General features: G+C 37.9%; 1 long non-coding RNA gene across 2 annotated transcripts; it reads left to right on the plus strand.

Moving 5' to 3' along the window:
* The first annotated feature begins 6,185 nt into the window (after positions 1 to 6,185).
* On the plus strand, positions 6,186 to 16,424 carry LOC121485568. Of its 2 annotated transcripts, XR_005986314.1 has the most exons (4): positions 6,186 to 6,486; positions 7,113 to 7,315; positions 7,390 to 7,530; positions 16,055 to 16,424. It is a non-coding gene; the product is annotated as an uncharacterized LOC121485568 (long non-coding RNA). The 2 variants fall into 2 exon arrangements; XR_005986315.1 differs by lacking the exon at positions 7,113 to 7,315 and having other exon boundaries at positions 6,198 to 6,486.
* The last annotated feature ends 828 nt before the right edge of the window (positions 16,425 to 17,252 follow it).

Raw genomic sequence — 17,252 nt, forward strand, 5'->3', positions numbered from 1 at the left:
AGGGTCTTGGAAGTCATCAAAGAGTGAGAGACACGAGCAACATAAAATACTCTAGAGATGGCAAGGGAAAATTGCATCCTGTGCTTTTAGGATGGCAGGATGTGGGTTGACAGAATCAAGCATGGAACTTTCCTACTCAAAATGAGTCAGGGGATAAGACTAGTGATCAAAGGCAGGAAGTAAATAAAGGTCCCAATGCAGCTGGGATCCATGATGCATACTGCACGATGAAACCCAACTGAATTATTTCCCAACTGGTGAGGAAACATCATGAAACAAATGAAAGCATGCCTAATTCTGGAAAATGTGGTGGGTCTGAAACATCCAGATTAAAACTTTATCAGATATAATTATTAACTAATTACTTAAATATACAAACATTTAAGGAACTCAATGTAAATTTAAGGAGTTAAAATTATAGATCATTAAAATATTATTTTTTTTATTGAGCCCATTTCTAATAAAGGTGTTAGGAATGGATTCAATTTATTTTTAAATTTTTATTTATTTATTTATTTTTAAAAGTAAACTCTGCTTTTCACTTCACTGTGGGGCTCAAACTCAGGAGCTCTGAGATCAAGAGTCACACACTTTACTGACTGTGCCTGCCAGACACCCCTGTTAAAATACTCTTGTTGTGAAGTGTACTAATTCAGTAATCATTGTATTAGATTTCTTCCTAAATGCATTAAAGTAAAAAAAAATCATAGATATGATAAACTTTTATAAGTATTATTTTTTTTCGAGTGGGGATAAAATGCCAAATAAAGCTATTCTGTTGTCTTATTTTTGTCCCTGTTTATTAAAGGCATGTGGCCTTTGAGATCTAGTCTAGATGATGCTAGATGGGTACCTGCTTTCTTGAGAAAGAAGTCAGAATGGATCGTTGGTGATAAAGTGTTTTTCCTTAATGCCAATTTAAAGGAGTAACCAAAAGAATCTTGATTTCAATTTTAATTCTCATGTTTATAGAATGTTGGCTACCCCACCAAAATAAATTGCCCCCAGAAGAAATGGCAATCAAATAAATGAGTGAGCTTGAAGATGAGAAGTTGTATGAAATTTGCTCCATATGCCATTTATTTAATGAGTGTTTAATGCAAGACAGGTGCTTATCTATCTGTCCTTATGGAGCTCACATTCTGGCAGAGGGAGACTGACAACCAACAAATCAAATAGTATGCCAGGTGGTGATAAGTGTCATGGAGGAAAATAGAATAGGGGAAAAGGAGTGAGGGACGCCAGGGGTGGGATAGGGATGTTGTCTGTCAGATATTTTGAAAGCACACATCTGATAGCAATGTTCCCATGCTCAAACCTTTCAAAGCCACCCCGTTACCTTCAGCACCAAGATCACACTTCTAAGCCTGACATACTCCACCGTGCATGGTTTGACCCTCAACATACTCCCCATTCTCAATTCCTGCAATGCTTTCAGGCACACTCTTCATTGTTTTTAGTTACATAAAATACCAGATTAGGCCATGCTATCCCATGCTTCCATGACTCTGCTTGTTTATGCATCTTAAAATACCTATCCTTTCCTCCCCAGTTCTGCTTACCTAGTAAACTTCTTCTTAACCTTTAAGACTCTATCCAGTATCATAGCTTCTTAGAAGTGCTTTCTGATTCATTTTTCTGCTATCATAGGTCAGTGTCAAGACCTTCCTCTGTCAGGGCCCCGTAATGGTTCACCCCAGTTACACAACCTGCTTAAAATTCCATAACACTATACTCAATGCGTCTCTGTTTTAACAACTTTCACACCATTATATACAGAAGTTCAGAACTAGGTGGGCATAAGAAATATCCTCACTCGCTTGAATTGGTTTTCACTGCATTATGTATTACTTGAGGATGGAGTTTGTGTATGTTTGTATCTGTGCATGATCACAGTCTCTGGCACATGTAGGCATTTCATAAATGTTCGTTTAATCAATAGATTTCATATGTCAACATTCCAATCAAACTCTAGATATTGATTGGTTGAATGGCAGAGATCCTCCATAGTATTTTCTACACACTAATATCAAGACATGAATATATCCACCCTAATTTCTTTTTTCTTTTTTTTTTTTTTTACTTTTTGCTATTATGGATGCCATGTCATATTCTAAGGATATAATAATATATAACATTCATTGAACTCATACTATGAGCCAAGCACTGTTCTAAACGTTTTCTTGTAACAACTTATTCATTCCTTATGACAACCCTAGAGATGACTTTTATCAATTTCCCCATCTTCTATGGCCACAAAGTGCTTAAATAACTTGTCCAAGATCTGTCATACAAGGAGGTTTCAAACACAGGTGGTCTGACTCCCATTCTTGTGTTTTTAACCACGACACCATGTTATCTAATTTTTATTAAGCCTCAGAAAGTTAAATTATTCATTCCTTAAGAGAAAGAAAATAAGCAGCTGAGAAATATTGGCAGAGAATTTGAACTACTGAAATTTTTAAGGGTTGTTTGGAATGGTGTGGAGGGTGCAAAGTACCTTAGGAATTGTGCCAAAGCTTTGAACCTAAGCCTTTAGGTACAGTAAATTAGACACATGATATTCTCGTCATCTGCTGTCTTCAAAAGTAATTCACTTAATCCAGTGAAGAATGGTAAGTGCTTTGGAATAAATACAAGATGCTGTGGTTTCCATGGGGTGTAGTGAGAAGATTTAAAACAAATAAGCAACTCTTTGTAGCCTGCAAATAGTTTTCCCACTGTATCCTATCTGTCCTGTTGGTATAATAACAACAAACATTTGAGGTGTATGCTCACATGCCCTGTTTCATTTGATTCTTTCTACAAATATCAAGGTAAGTAGTGCATATATGATTCATATCTTAGGCAAAGACTCAAAATGTAAAAAGCATGAATGAGACATATGAATTATGACTCTTACTCATTTTTTTCTCCTCCTCATCCTGCTTTTTAAAATTATATCATATCAACAAGCTGAATTGCAATGGATGCAATTGCAGTTGCAACTAATTTATCTAAAATAAAGTGATATCAAAATTAATGCTAAGAAAATGATTCATTGAGAAACCACCCCTAAGTGATAAAAATGGATATATACAGGCCATATGGATATAGTCTCTTAATTTAAACTTTTTAAAAAAGATTTTATTTATTTATTCATGAGAGACATGCAGAGAGAGGCAGAGACATGAGCAGAGGGAGAAGCAAGCTCCCTTTGGGGAGCCTGATGCAGAACTCGATCCCAGGACCCTGGGATCATGACCTGAGCCAAAAGCAGATGCTCAGCTGCTGAGCCTCCCAGGTGGCTTTTAGGAACTTTTAATTGAGGGTCTTACCTACCCTCATTCCAGCTATTCTGTACCCATCCTTGACAGCTCCTGCCTGTTACACTCCTATTTGGAAAGAGTCTGGAAAAACTAAGAATGGTGGTTCCTGGAAATCTGCATGAAGGTCTAACGATACTTTACTGATAGTGACCATAGTTCTCTAGAGAAAGTAAAATATTTCACATAGAATCATTCCAACAACCCTTTTAAGTAGGTATAGTAGATATGAATATTCCATATAGGTTTATAGATGAAGAATTAATTAGAATAGTGCGACTCTATATTCTTTTTAACAGTTTCTCATTGGTCTCTCCATATATGCTTTTGTGAATTTAGGTTTGCTATGAAGCACAAGAAAACATTGCTTCTCAAACTTATCATTTCTCACTTTTCCTCATCAAATAAGCACTATTATTTAGTGCATGAGTAACAAACTTAGGAATTTCTCTCTTAGGAATATCTCTCTTCTCCTTCTCCTGACATCAAATCCATTGGCAAGTCCTGATGACTTTATTCTAAATTGTAACCCAAATCTGGGGCTGTTGGGTGGCTCAGTCAGGTAGGTGTCTCCCTCTTGATTTTGGCTCAGGTCATGATCTCAATGTTGTGAGATGGAACAGGATAAGACAGTGGGTGGGAAGCATTCAGAGGATGCAGGACAAGGGCTGCTTATCAATCAGTGGGGCCATATTTCAGTATTTTAACAACTGAACATTATATTATGACTTTATCTCCGTATAATAAGTATCAGTTACCATTTGGTCTAACCTAACATCATTGCCTCCAGGGTTTCTCAGTTTCCAGTAGCACCTAACTTTTATAGTGATGCTTTTAATGCAGTAGTCAAATCAAGTCATTCCCTTGTTTAGAATCCTCCAAAGGGCTTCTCAATACCCTTGTAGTAAAAACTCAGCTTTTTTTTAGCCTTACAGATCATTTTTTTTATTCCTTAGTTCATGGTCCTTCAAATAGCTATTTCTCCACAAAGCCTCCCATGACTGCCTTTTCTTAATCATTTGGGGAGAACTGAATGATAATCACACTCCTCTGGAGGGAACTTTTTTGACTACCCAAGATTATAGAGCTTTGCTGCTCATTCTCTTCTCTTCATGGGACTCCTTGCTAACTATTGTGTTTATATTTGTCTTTTCTGTCTCATTCTCCCCACTTAAATTAGTCAGAGCCCTGGAATTTTCTCTCTCTTGCTCGTTGCAGTATCTACAGGACCACCTAGAGCAGGACCAGGCACATAATAGGCTCTTAAATATTTGTCTTTTGATTGAGTGAAGGAAACAGATATGCATCATGGGCTAGAGTGCCAATGAGTCTTGATAGTACCATTTCTTAAGTTTTAGGAGCTATTTGATCTTTAAAAAAGAATTATTTCTTTTAGAAGAGTGAGAGAGAGAACAAAGTGGGAGGGGTAGAGAGAGAAGGAGAGACACTCAAGCAGACTCTGAGCTCAGTGTGAGCCCAAGGTGGGGCTCGTTTTCATGACCCTGAGATCCTAATCTGAGCTGACATCAAGAGATCCATGCTTAACCAATTGCACCACCCAGGCACCACAGGAGATACTTCATTTTTATTAATGTGCTTATGGACTGAATAACACAATAGAAGAAGTGTATGTATATACATTTTGATCCTGCCAATAATTTGCTAATACTGAAGTATTTTTTAAAGTATGAATATATTAGGGAAGAAGATAAAATGCTTCTCTTATAATAGAGGCAAATTTTTACCTGAACCATGTAGTTTGGGAAATGTTACTGAAAAATATAAAAGATATCACAATACAAAGATTAGGAATATAGAGTGCTCTATTGAAATAAAGCAGGAAAGAAGAAGTCTGGTACATTTCTTATTCTATTTTAATTTTAACTTTGTAAATTCCAAGTGGTATCAGACAAGAGCGCATTATTCCTTCCTAATCCAGCAGGTTTGTGATTTGTAGACTATTTACTACATTTAAAAAAGGGCGAACAGGCAGAAAGCCCCAGTGAATGCTGTATTCACATATGAATGTGAAACTATTACGAGTCTGTTGGACTTGACTTGTCCTCAATTCCTCAGGAATAATCAGTTTTAGAGGGTCCGGGGAGAGTCTTTCCTGTTGAAGATTTTCTTTGTCTGTTTCCGTCAGCTGTATCAGATAGGAGTTAGTTTAAAAGTGAAACATGACATTCTGACAGTGAATCCAGCAGACAGATTCTTGGCTGCCTTCTCAGCTGCACTTGAACTTCTGCTAAGCATGTGATGAAAGAATGTTTTCAACTGCACCAGCTGTGGAGAGGTTAATAAAACAAAAGAGAAGAAACCAAAGTGTTCACTGTAGAAAGCTTCTGACTTTGCTGATTTTTTCTGGTTACAAACAATATGTCAGAGAGCTCTAACTGCTGCCTCGTTTTAGCCTTGAAATCCTTTGAAACAAGTTGGGCTTCTTGAACTACAAGTTCAAGGATGATAAATAAGTCGCACATCAAAATGCAATTTTACATATTTTGATCTGGGAACTCGAAACTTCTGACTTTGTCACAGATCCGTGGAAATTAGGAAAAATGTGTTTATTTTATTGGCAACCTCAGTAGCTACTCCCACAAATAGAAAACTGCACATAAGCTTTCTGATCCTCAAGATATGTGGGAGCCAAGGTGGTCTTGTCTTATGGCCTGAGAACAATGATTTGTTTCCTGTCCCCTCTTCCTGTGTCCTACTGCTCCAGGAGAGGTCCTGGAATGTGGACCCTTGCCCAGCCAGTGTCTCAGGAGGTGATTTTGCAATCCTGTCTTGTGCAAAGAAGGTCAATTGCTGACCCAAGAACCATTTAAGCTGGGAGGAAGAATTAAACAATCCCCCCAGGGGGACTGACTGCAGAGACCTTTCCCGACAAATTAGAGTGCAGTGTGCAGGACAGGAGGGTTGTCCACTAAATTTCCCAAATCCTCCGTAGGCCCGTTGCTCCTCATAGCTGAGGTCCAACACTCAACGTGCTAGTTGAGCTCATCTCTGATGAGCTCATCTCATCTCTGCTGTCTTGTTGCATTCTCCTGAGCTGAAGGGATAGGCTAAGGAGTCCCATCCCTTCCCACAATCATAAGGGTTCTATCAGGAGGAGAGACTTAAAACCAATCTTTTACTATTGATTTCACTCCTGGCTGTCAACCTGGAGGCCAATTACGTAAGTGTTCGAGGGTGCAATGAATGTGATTTACGTATGTCATCTGGGAGACATGGCGTTTATGTTTGTTGGATTAAATGGGGCAGAAAAAAAGTACAAGCATATAAAATCTGTAATATGTGAGAGAGGCTTTGGAAGGTATTTTTTAAAGTGATATTTTAGTTATATTTTTAGTTGTATAGATATATTTAAAGTTATTCCTGTCTCCAGAAATTGCTGTCTTCATTGTTTCATCCATCAGTGATATGAGAATCAGAGAATTAGAAACCTCTGAGATACAATTGATCGTGTTGGAGACAGTTTCTGAATAGCTGCAGGACTCCATGCAAGTCCTAATGCTGTACACCTTCCCCTTCTTCTCCTGACTCCCAGAATTCTAGTTGCTTAGCTCATCCATCCTCTTTTCCTTAGCATTTTCTCTCCATTGGACAGAGATCCTCATGGAGCCTTCTTGGTGACTCGTGGTTTCGTTCTCTCAGGCACTAGAGCATTATGACAGCAAACATAGGAAGCAAATAACACCTCTGTTCTGCACCAGAAGACAGTCAGCTGTACCAACATCTTGATTTATTGGGTTAATAAGTTAGGGAATGATTAATTACAGCATAAGGAATTTGTCCTTCTAGGTTGTATTTGCCACAGGATAAGAAATGTGATTCAATTGATGCAAATGTGATCTGCAGAGAGGTCTGTTTGGGAGTACTTTCAGAGCAAAGTGAGGTATCCTTCGGATAAAGTATTTGAAGAGGAGTGGAGCAAATGTGGAAATGTTTTGAGATGGTTGGGACAGTACGTGGGAAGCTAAGTTCCCCCACCCATTCTGTATAAGGTAACCATAAAATTGTCAAATACTGATTTGTATGTCAAGACAATGGTAATTTTCACTTTGTTTTCACTCTTCAGCTAGCCTACAAAAAAGAAAGCAACACGGAGAAATTTTTTCAACCTCCACCATGCCCTCAATAATTCAAATAATCTGGCATTTTACCCGTTCATGAGAAATCACTGGCAAATTAAGAAAAAGAAACAAAATGACAATTTCAGGTGAGACATCTTCAAAGATCTCACTTAAAGCATTAATCTTAGCTTCCAAGCAAACCTGTATTTTTAATGTGAGTAACTTATTTTTCTGGACCTCAGTTTTTTTATGTCTTAAATAGGACTAAGAGTACCTGGCTAAATATAAAGAAAATAATTTAATATATGTGTAATCAAGTTACCTAGCAGAGAATACACAAACCAATTTAAGCTTCTGCATTGTTCCATATAAGAAATATAACACTTACCGAAGTTGATAGCAGAGGTAAACATAAATTAATTCTCATAAAATAGTCTTTAAAACACATATAATCAATGAGTAAAATCAGCTTTGAGGAGACACCTGGCTTCTAATTCAGAGACTACTTCAGCTGTGCATTTCCTTCAGAACTTTTGGAATGTGTGAATATGTTCAAGTGGGCAATAAGCAAACAGAAGTTTCAAGTCTTTGGCCTGGTTTGGAAGAAGTAGAAATAGCTAACTATTGGCCCTGAGACTCTGTGGCTTTCCCAAGAGACAAGATGTGCTGGGCGAGGAGCCTTAGATTGTGGAGGGGCAAGATTACAGGGCTTGGAACAAAATATTATTCTACATGGCCCGACAAGACATGTTATCAGATACTTAGTACTGGCTGCCTACCTGGGCAGTGCACCAAAAAGGAGAAGACTGTGGGGTTAGAGGAAATAATTATTGGCGGCTGTTATTCAACACTTAACAATCCACGTGAGGGAGCCAGGGCACAGATCCTCTTTTGCTGCTGTCTGTAGTAAGATGTTCGCTTCTCCCATCTTCAGGAATACGTTGATTCAAATGATTATTTTAAAATTTTGAAATATTTTAGCAAATATTAAGCAAACAGTAGAGATCATCTCCGTTCCTGCCAATGTCAGCCACTGAGAGAGGACTGTTGAGGGTTGAATCAGTGAGAGGGACAAGAGTCTCCTCCACCATCCAGCTGGGACTCCCTTTCCAGTGGGCCCTTCCCCCGTGAGAGGGGAGTCAAGCGTGGAACACACAGAAAGATGACTAGCCACTGGCAGGTTACCTCTGGCTTGGAGCTAAACAAAATAAACAAAACAAAGGGCCCACTGCAACATTTGAGAACTTGGCCTTGATAACCGAGAACCTGGGAAAATTTTGCCAGATAGATTCACCAGTTCGCTCTCCTACAAAGGCTTGCCTGCCGGCTTCCCTTAGTGTGATTTTTGTTTGTTCTAAAATTGTGTGTGAGCATAAACATTTCTCAGTATGGACCACGACATACAGAATATCTGCATGTCTTGGCCTTAGGGTTCAGATTGTTCCTGGAATATCTGCTGTTTAATACCACAAAACAAATACAACACTGTAGAACGAAACCTTACAAATAACTTTCTAGAAAGTACATTTGGAAGCATATTTCTTCTTTCTGGACTGTCTGCTTCATTCTCAGAAGCAATTTTAAATGGTGAATTTTTAAAAAGGTTTTATGATCTCTTAATCATGTACCAGAAAGAGAAGGACATTGGAAAAACCAGCTTTACGATACGAATAACTCTCCGTAAAGTTCTATAACATTGCTCTTAAAAACTACTTATTAATTCAAGGCCAAACATAAATAAAATATTTATAGACTTGTCAGATTAATTTCTGTGGGTCTTCTTTTAAGAGGAAAGGTTTTTTTTTTTTTCTAGAAGACTTATTTATTGAATAGGCAATATGATTTTTATTTATTTATTTATTTAAAAAAATTTTTTTTTAAAGATTTTATTTATTCATGATAGTCACAGAGAGAGAGAGAGAGAGAGAGGCTGAGACACAGGCAGAGGGAGAAGCAGGCTCCATGCACCGGGAGCCCGACGTGGGATTCGATCCCGGGTCTCCAGGATCGCGCCCTGGGCCAAAGGCAGGCGCCAAACCGCTGCGCCACCCAGGGATCCCGGCAATATGATTTTTAAATTGTTGTTACTCTTTACAATTTTTAGTCATAAGTGATTTTGTGTCAGTTACATCTGCTATTAAAGTTTTCTTCTGCTCCTCCTTCCATCAGTAAGAGAGCTGGGAGAGATCTCCTTACCATTACATCCTCCTCCCTATCACCATCCTCCTCATTGCCATCACCATCATCATATCACTCACTAGGAACCATTATGTGCCAGGCACTTTGCGTGCATTATTTCCATTGTCAAAATAACCCTGTAGTGAGCCTTACAGGTAAGGCTCAGAAACTTAAAGCTCCAAGGACCCAAGGCTAGTAAGTGATGGTTCTGGTAGAATTTGAACTCAGGGTTGTCTCTTTCAAAATTCTTCACTGTCCCTAATTCTGAAATATGTAAAATTCTCAAAAGCGAATAAAATATTGCCTCTTTGAAAATGGCAATAGTTAATTTATAAGCCTTAGTATATCCAGTGGAGCAAATCCTTTGCCTTTAAAGTATCCTGTTTGTTCCTCAGAACTCTGTTTGGTTTTGTTCTGTTCTCAAAGCATCCAATTCGCTGCCAGAAAATAGTTCAAACATGTTGGAAGAATCAAGCTTCCTAAATTGGGCAACGCATGATTTGGTTTAAAACTGATATAACAATCGGAAATTCTGTTTATCCACTGAATCGTATTGATTACACGCCAGAGTCTTGTTTTTTTATCCTAACCACACTCATCTCCTTTTTTTTTTTCATCTACAGAATTCTCATAGCCTACAAAGCAAATTTCAAAACAGATATTCAAAGAGATAAAAGGGCTTAGGTAACTTGATAAAAATTACAAGGGGGAAATTAATTTCAAAGATAACTGTAAGTATCTGTAATATATAAGTAGTATCCAAGTTCTCGATAATGAAGTCATGTTATTTTATATTTTCAGAAAATGGGAAAAAGAAAAAAACTCTCAGAATAAAAATAAAAGTAGAGATAAGGCCTAAAAATGGAAAGCAACCATGGAGATAAAGTGAAAGACAAACAAGAATGTTTAGAAAAATCAGATAACAGAGATCCAAAAGAGAGAACCCTCAGGACAGAGAAACCTACAACGATAAATACTGATGGAAAATAATCAGGGCATAGGGTTATAATTCAAAGTAAAATTTCTAAATTGCACGTCCTGTTTGAAAAAGTATCTTGTGTATCTTGGAGTTTACATGTGCCCGCTGCAGTGGGGAAACACACTGGATCTGGAATCAGGGGTCCTGGTTTGGGGTCTGGCTTAGCCATTTGTTATCTTTGTTTACTCGGACAAGCTACTCAGCGCCCTGTTTTCTTGTATATAGATGAAAGAGATGCTGGTAAATGCCTTCTAGCGCTAAAGGACTTAATCTAGCAATGAGTAGAATTTTGAATGACACCTTATTATATGGCAAGACAAGCTGCACAGGACTCAATAGCATTTGGAGAATCTTTTCTTTAAAAAGAATAGCTTCATCCTATCACTGTCACAACCTTATTTTGCTAATGTTATGCCAACAGCATCTTAGATTTTATTGTATGTAGTACATATCTGATCTTCCTTACTGATTAGGAACTGACTAAGCAAATAAAAGGTTGATATTTTAAGGTCTGTTGCCATTCTTGAGGTCTAGATTAAATCAGTGTACAACGGGTCACTACTGTAATTTGGCTCTTCTGTAGGATATACTTTAGCTTTCAGCTTAAATTCTCCCTGTAATTGCCAGAACAGTAAACCCTTTAATTTCAAATACACAATAATGCATAAAAGTATAGTGCTGTAGTTAGCATAAATTTTAAGATGGTCTAATGAAATGCATGTTAGAAGGAAATAAAGGTAAGTTTGACATTGTAATTTCATGTAGGTTTTAAAGTCACATGGATTTTTTTTGGGGTGTGTGTGTAATAAAGATCTTTCCCATCTCTTATTGTGTTTTTTTATGCAACCATCCCTGCCTGCATCCTAGAGTAATATAAAAGTAAGTCCTTCCTCTCTCCAGCTCTGCCTCCCCATTCCATGTTCAATGTCTCTGTCTCTCTCTCACACACACAAATATACTCTCTCTCTCTCTCTCTCTCTCTCACACACACACACACACACACACACACACACACACACACACTGCTGAGCACGTCAATGGAAGATGACCACAGACATTAGGAAAGGCAAGTGGTAAGCATGAACCCATGTTGGAGTTTGAGAAGCTGGTGTGAGGGAAGGAAGCTTAGATGGGAATCAGTATTAATCTAAGCAGAACTGTACCTTCTCTCGCAGCTTCGTGACTTTGAGCTATGAGATCTTGAAACATTATTTAAACCCTCTGAAGCACAATATCCTATTATGTAATGTGACCATAAAAATAGTATCTATGTCATAGAATTATCAGTAGTAAATGAAAGTAATTGCTTCTCTGCTCTGTAAGCTCTCAAAAAAGTAAACTGTCTAATCTCATTTTTTTTGGATAGAAGTGGGTGGATTTTTTTTTGTTAAATTAAAATAAGGGGATATTCAAATGAATAAAAGTAAGAAAAGTAGATGTGAAACATTTATAAAGATTGTAAGAAAAAAAAAAGATTGTAAGAGAGACTTTTGAATTCTAGAATAACGTATTTAGAAAATAGGAATTATGAAGACCAAGTCATGAACAAACCAGATCCTTCTATCTTTATAAAGAAAAATGTAAATAATTAATTATTCAGAAAGTGGTTGTAGATATGTAAAAGTATTTACACAGGATTGGAAAAGATGACTTATCAGTGAGGCTGAGGCAGATTTATAGCAAAAATGCGGCTAACAGAAGCTGGTTCTTCTGTTCCTTTAGAGAGATTTACCAAATCAAAATGGTCCCCTAGTACAATAATGACTACTTAAAACTATTCTATGTTTGTCAGTTGTCTTAACTTCTTACTAGTTTTCTTGGCCATCATTGTGTAGGTAGATTAAAAACATCTAGTATCAGTTAACATTAAAAGAATCAATAACCAGATTAGCACAATGTGGTCTAAAAGGTGATTATCTCAGAGAAGGACCTGGATTAGTCCTGACCCCATTCGCTCCCACTCACTCATGTCTTCATAACTGCAGGAGCCTGGGGTAGGTGAACAAGGCAGTAGTTCAGGATTAATGAGTTTCCGGTCACAACAGGGAGGCTGGTGAGTCTCAGGTTGGAGAGGTATACCGAGAACAGATACACGGCTTGCTGAAGGTAGTTTGAAAACCAGGAAACTCCTCCACGACATAGACGATCTGGAGCCTTGATGTGATAAAGAGCCCTTTCTATATCTCTCTCATCCTTGGGGCTCCTAAAAATATCACATCCTTGTGTTTGTATTACTCTTTAACATTATTCCATCCTACCTGAGGAAGTACACGCATGTCTATGTTTCTCATAAGCTAAGAGACCACTGTGAAGAATTCAAATGTTGCATAATTAGAATTTTATTTTTTCATATAAAATTATTTTTCAGATGGGTAGAAAATCAGATAGTTTCTTAGAAATCAAGTTCTTGAGTACCTTAAACAGTGGAAAAATATAGGAAATTGGTAGAAATGTAAGTTTTTATGCTTATATTTGGATATGTAATATCATCTACCCTCCCCCTCCACTTGCTTCTACAGGCCTGGTTAAATTAATTTTGCTATATAATTTAATTTTTTTAGTGGTCTAAAGTTCAAAAATACAAAATCTATATTCCTTCTGTATTATAAATTCTATTTTCCTAAGAATGAATACTATTTTTGCCTTTCTCAACAGCATAATCAGGCAATTAGGAAACATAGACAAGAAAAGATAGTAGGTTTCTTTACAAAACATTTATTTGGACTTATTTAATGTGTACCAGAAACTGTAAAGACTATTTATATACTTTGCATATAAATAAAGAACAAAAGCATTTATACTAAAGGAACAGAAAAATGAAAAAAAAGATTATAGCAGTTACTGGATTTCAGGGCTTTTTCAGTTGTTTCGATAATATTTAAAAAATATTTTTCAAAATGTATAGTAATAAACTTTGTGATATTGCACCAAAAGGAATATGCTATAAGTAAATGCTTACGATGCCATTGGGATCAGCAGGAAACATCCTGTAATTTGTTCTCATGGTACAGAGTTGTTTATTTAAAGCATAAATGAATAATTCTTCTAACGGTCATTTCCAACCTCCATTTTACTGATAAAGACAGACCTGGGGAGAATATTGTTTACTGGAGTGAAATACAAAATTTTGGACTTACACTCTCAATTATGACTAGTTCTCACTTTTATTTTTTATGGTAGTGAAAATAGAAACCCAGGAACAAAAGGGAACACATTTCAGGGGGAACTCTGAGGGTGTGAGTTGGATTAGACTCCTGACCACCAACCAAGAGCTGAACCATGGGAACAGCAACGTGGCTTTCTCATGGGTATCTTTATTTTCAAGTTCTGGCCTCTCTTTCCTTTATCATCTTTCTGTTTCTCTGTCCCCCCTACCCTTTTTACAAGTCTTTATAAGTTATGGGCATGATGTCCACCATAGGAAGGACTGTGAAGGGTTTTAATGATGTTAACGACTAATATTTCTTAAACACTAGGAGTTCGGTACTTCATTAAATTCTTTGTCTGTAAAGGTGCTTATCTTTTTTCTATTGTTCAATGCCTTGGACAAAGAAGGAAGTTTTATCGAAATTGTGAGTGACACAAAATTAGGAGGATTAGCTAATGCATTTGAAAACAAAAATAATTCACTAGGAGTGTTTTTAATGCCAGAAAAGTCAGTTGCACCAAAAAAAATGGAAATGCAACAGGATAAAAGAAAAAAATCCTACATTTATATTTAAATAATCCATGCCTTACGTGGAGAATGGTAAAAATATTATTTGGTGATAAATGTTAAAAAAAAATTGGGGGGTTTAAGGCAAGTTCATGTAACTCAAGAGTGTTCATCTGTTCCTAAATACCTAACTCAGTCATATACTCTATTAATTGAAATATAGCATTCACATCAAGGGAATTATTAGTCTACCTCATTTGCTGCAGGTCACACAGGAAGTGCTGTATTGAGTCCTGGGCACCACATTTTAAGAGCAAAGTTGACAGCAAACTGGAACATGTTCAAAGGAGGGACCTTGAAGGGTCTGGAAACCATATCACATAAGGAGTAACTGGGGGAATGTGTTCATTTAACCCGAGAAAATGACAAGTTGTGTTAAAAATTTCAAAGGCTATTCTACAGAAGTGGAGGTAGATTTTTCTGCATAGTTACAGAACTAAAAACGAATGAGGGTAGTCACAGGGCGGTACATTTAGGTTCTTGCGAGAAAATGTTTTTCTGATAATTATGGGCCCAGCACGCTTCTGCTGCGCAACTCTGCTGCTTTTCTGATAATTAAAGTTATTTATGAAAAAAAAAAGTTATTTATGGACAGGGTGATTTGGTACTAGTGAGTCACTGGCTACGGGGAGTATTAGGCAGGGTCTGTGTTCTCACCTGTGAGTGATAAGGGAGAGTCGGGCTGCCAAGTCCTTGTGAGTCTGAGATAGAATCTATGGCAATACTTTTGTTGATTTTCCTATAAGAAGCAGAGTTGGGGCCTCGGTCGATTTTTCCCATTTAGAAACTAAGGCCAGTTTTCATTTCCATGATAATATGTGCTCAGGATGCTCTCAGGCCTTTGGGGCATAAAGCTGAAGCCTCTTCTACACACAGGCAGACAGATGCGGGCGCGCACACACACACACACACACACACACACACTTCCATTTGACATATTTCTCTTTTTACCATCTCTCAGTTTTGTAGAAAGGGGAACAAGGTGGGTAGATGAAAACAGCAAGATGCATTTAAATCAAAGTCACCATCAGCATCCGTAGCAGAAATCCTTTCTCCGGTTTTATTTATGACTCTGACTGCAATAGTTTCTGATCTAACCTAGCACCACTGATGAGGCTGTTACCTGGTACCCTGTGTGGGAAAAGCTACACTGGAGAGAAAGAGGTAGACACTAATTTTTGTTCCATAACAAAAATCCTGAAGATGTTGCATTAAATCACAAAATATGAAGCTGCAAATGCCTGTGGACTTTCTGGGGGATTGTAGAGTACAAACTCTACAAATTGTGTGGAAAGAACAGGCTAAATAAACTGTGCTATTGTTGGCATCCATTTTGACACAATTTTCTGAAGATTTTTGTGCATGTGTACTAGTGACTATTGTATTCTTCAATGTAAATGCTTCACTCAAGAACAGGTCATTTATCTGTGAATTGAGAAATGGACATTTTATAGATGAGACTTTCTCTTCTTTGATTCCCCCCTTCCTCCCCTTATCTCCCTCTCATCCCCCATGGTCTCCTCCTCCTACTGCTCCTCCTCCTCCTCCTCCTCCTCCTCCTTCTTTTCCTCTTTCTCCTTCTCTTCCTCTTCCTCATGCTCCTTCTCCTCTTTTTGTTATTCTAACAAAGGAGCTGGATTTCTTTGAGCCCTCTCCACAGCCCCCACACACAGTGTTGGGTCTAGAGAGTAAGAATGTTTTCTTGGCTTTAGCTCTGGCATTTTAACTTTTTTCTGTGAATTGCACTTTGCTGACTCCACAACTTTTCCATGTCTTTCTTTTTTTTTTCCCTTTGTAGATAACAAACAGGGCAGCATAAACTATGGAGAAATTATTAATAAAATCTCAAGAAGTCAACTCAGCATCTACTGAATAATGACCATGGAATGGTTTCCCTCTGGTTGCCTCTCCAGCCCTGGCCCGGGTGGCTCAGCCCGCCTGCCCTGTGTGGTTTGGGACCTTTAACTATGGGGCAAGTCATTAACCGGCTGGGGAAGCAGCAGCACATTGTTCTGTTATTTTCAAACCACAACAGCCTCTGTGGAATCTAAGAGCCATAAAGACAAGTTCTGATGCTGCCTGACAGAGGCATAATTCATGAAGTCTATAATTTAAAAGGATTTCAATGCAATTGTAAAACTAATAAAAAATAAATTGCTTTTGGGGAATGCTGGTACCTTTTTAATCAATTGATTCTATTAATTTAAAAATACAATTGGCCTGGTAGCTCCGTGTGTGTGTGTGTGTGTGTGTGTGTGTGTGTGTGTGTGTGTGTGTGTGAAGATAAGAAAGATTAAATCCGATGCTGGTAGTTTCAAGTTCATAACATTGCTGTTGGACCCAAGAAGGGAGGGAAAGAGAGAGAGAGAGAAAAGAAAAAAAGACTAAGAAAAGAAAAAAAAAAAGAAAATCCCAGAACAATTTATGGCCTATAGCCAGTAACAAAGTGTTTCTCCCTGTACCTATACCTTTTTATCATCCACTGCCCCCACTCAACTGTTGATTATGCCCAAGTTAAATTTAAAAAAAAAAGTTTTGATAACTTTCTAGAAGGTTTAGATTTCAGTCTGGATTGGAGAAAAACAAAACAAAACAAAACGCCTCAAACGAAGGGCTCTCTTTAATCAGATAATTGACCGGTCAGTAATTTTAGCCTGTCTGTGACACACCAGTTGGCAGGTACAGAGGTATGCAGCTCTGGGCCTTCAGCTCCTATCCCTCTACTCTGCCTCCTGCCACCGTCACTGAGCTTCCCTGTCTTATTGCTGGTCTCCAGAGACTGTCCCCAAACATTCTGAAGTTCAGCAAAAGAGAGCCAGCTGTCAGAGGCGTTCATGCAGATGGCACAAAAGGGATTTCATCCTTCGGTTGCCCACCTGGGGGGGAAAGTAGGGCCCCACCATACAGCTGTCTCTGATCCAGAGCACCCACGTTTCAAACTGATCCCTGGTTTCCTGAAATCCTGGCTCTAAGGTTGTTTGGGAGGCTTTGGTGGG

The sequence above is a fragment of the Vulpes lagopus genome, chromosome 2 (genome assembly GCF_018345385.1).
Source record: "Vulpes lagopus strain Blue_001 chromosome 2, ASM1834538v1, whole genome shotgun sequence".
Lineage (NCBI taxonomy): Eukaryota > Metazoa > Chordata > Mammalia > Carnivora > Canidae > Vulpes > Vulpes lagopus.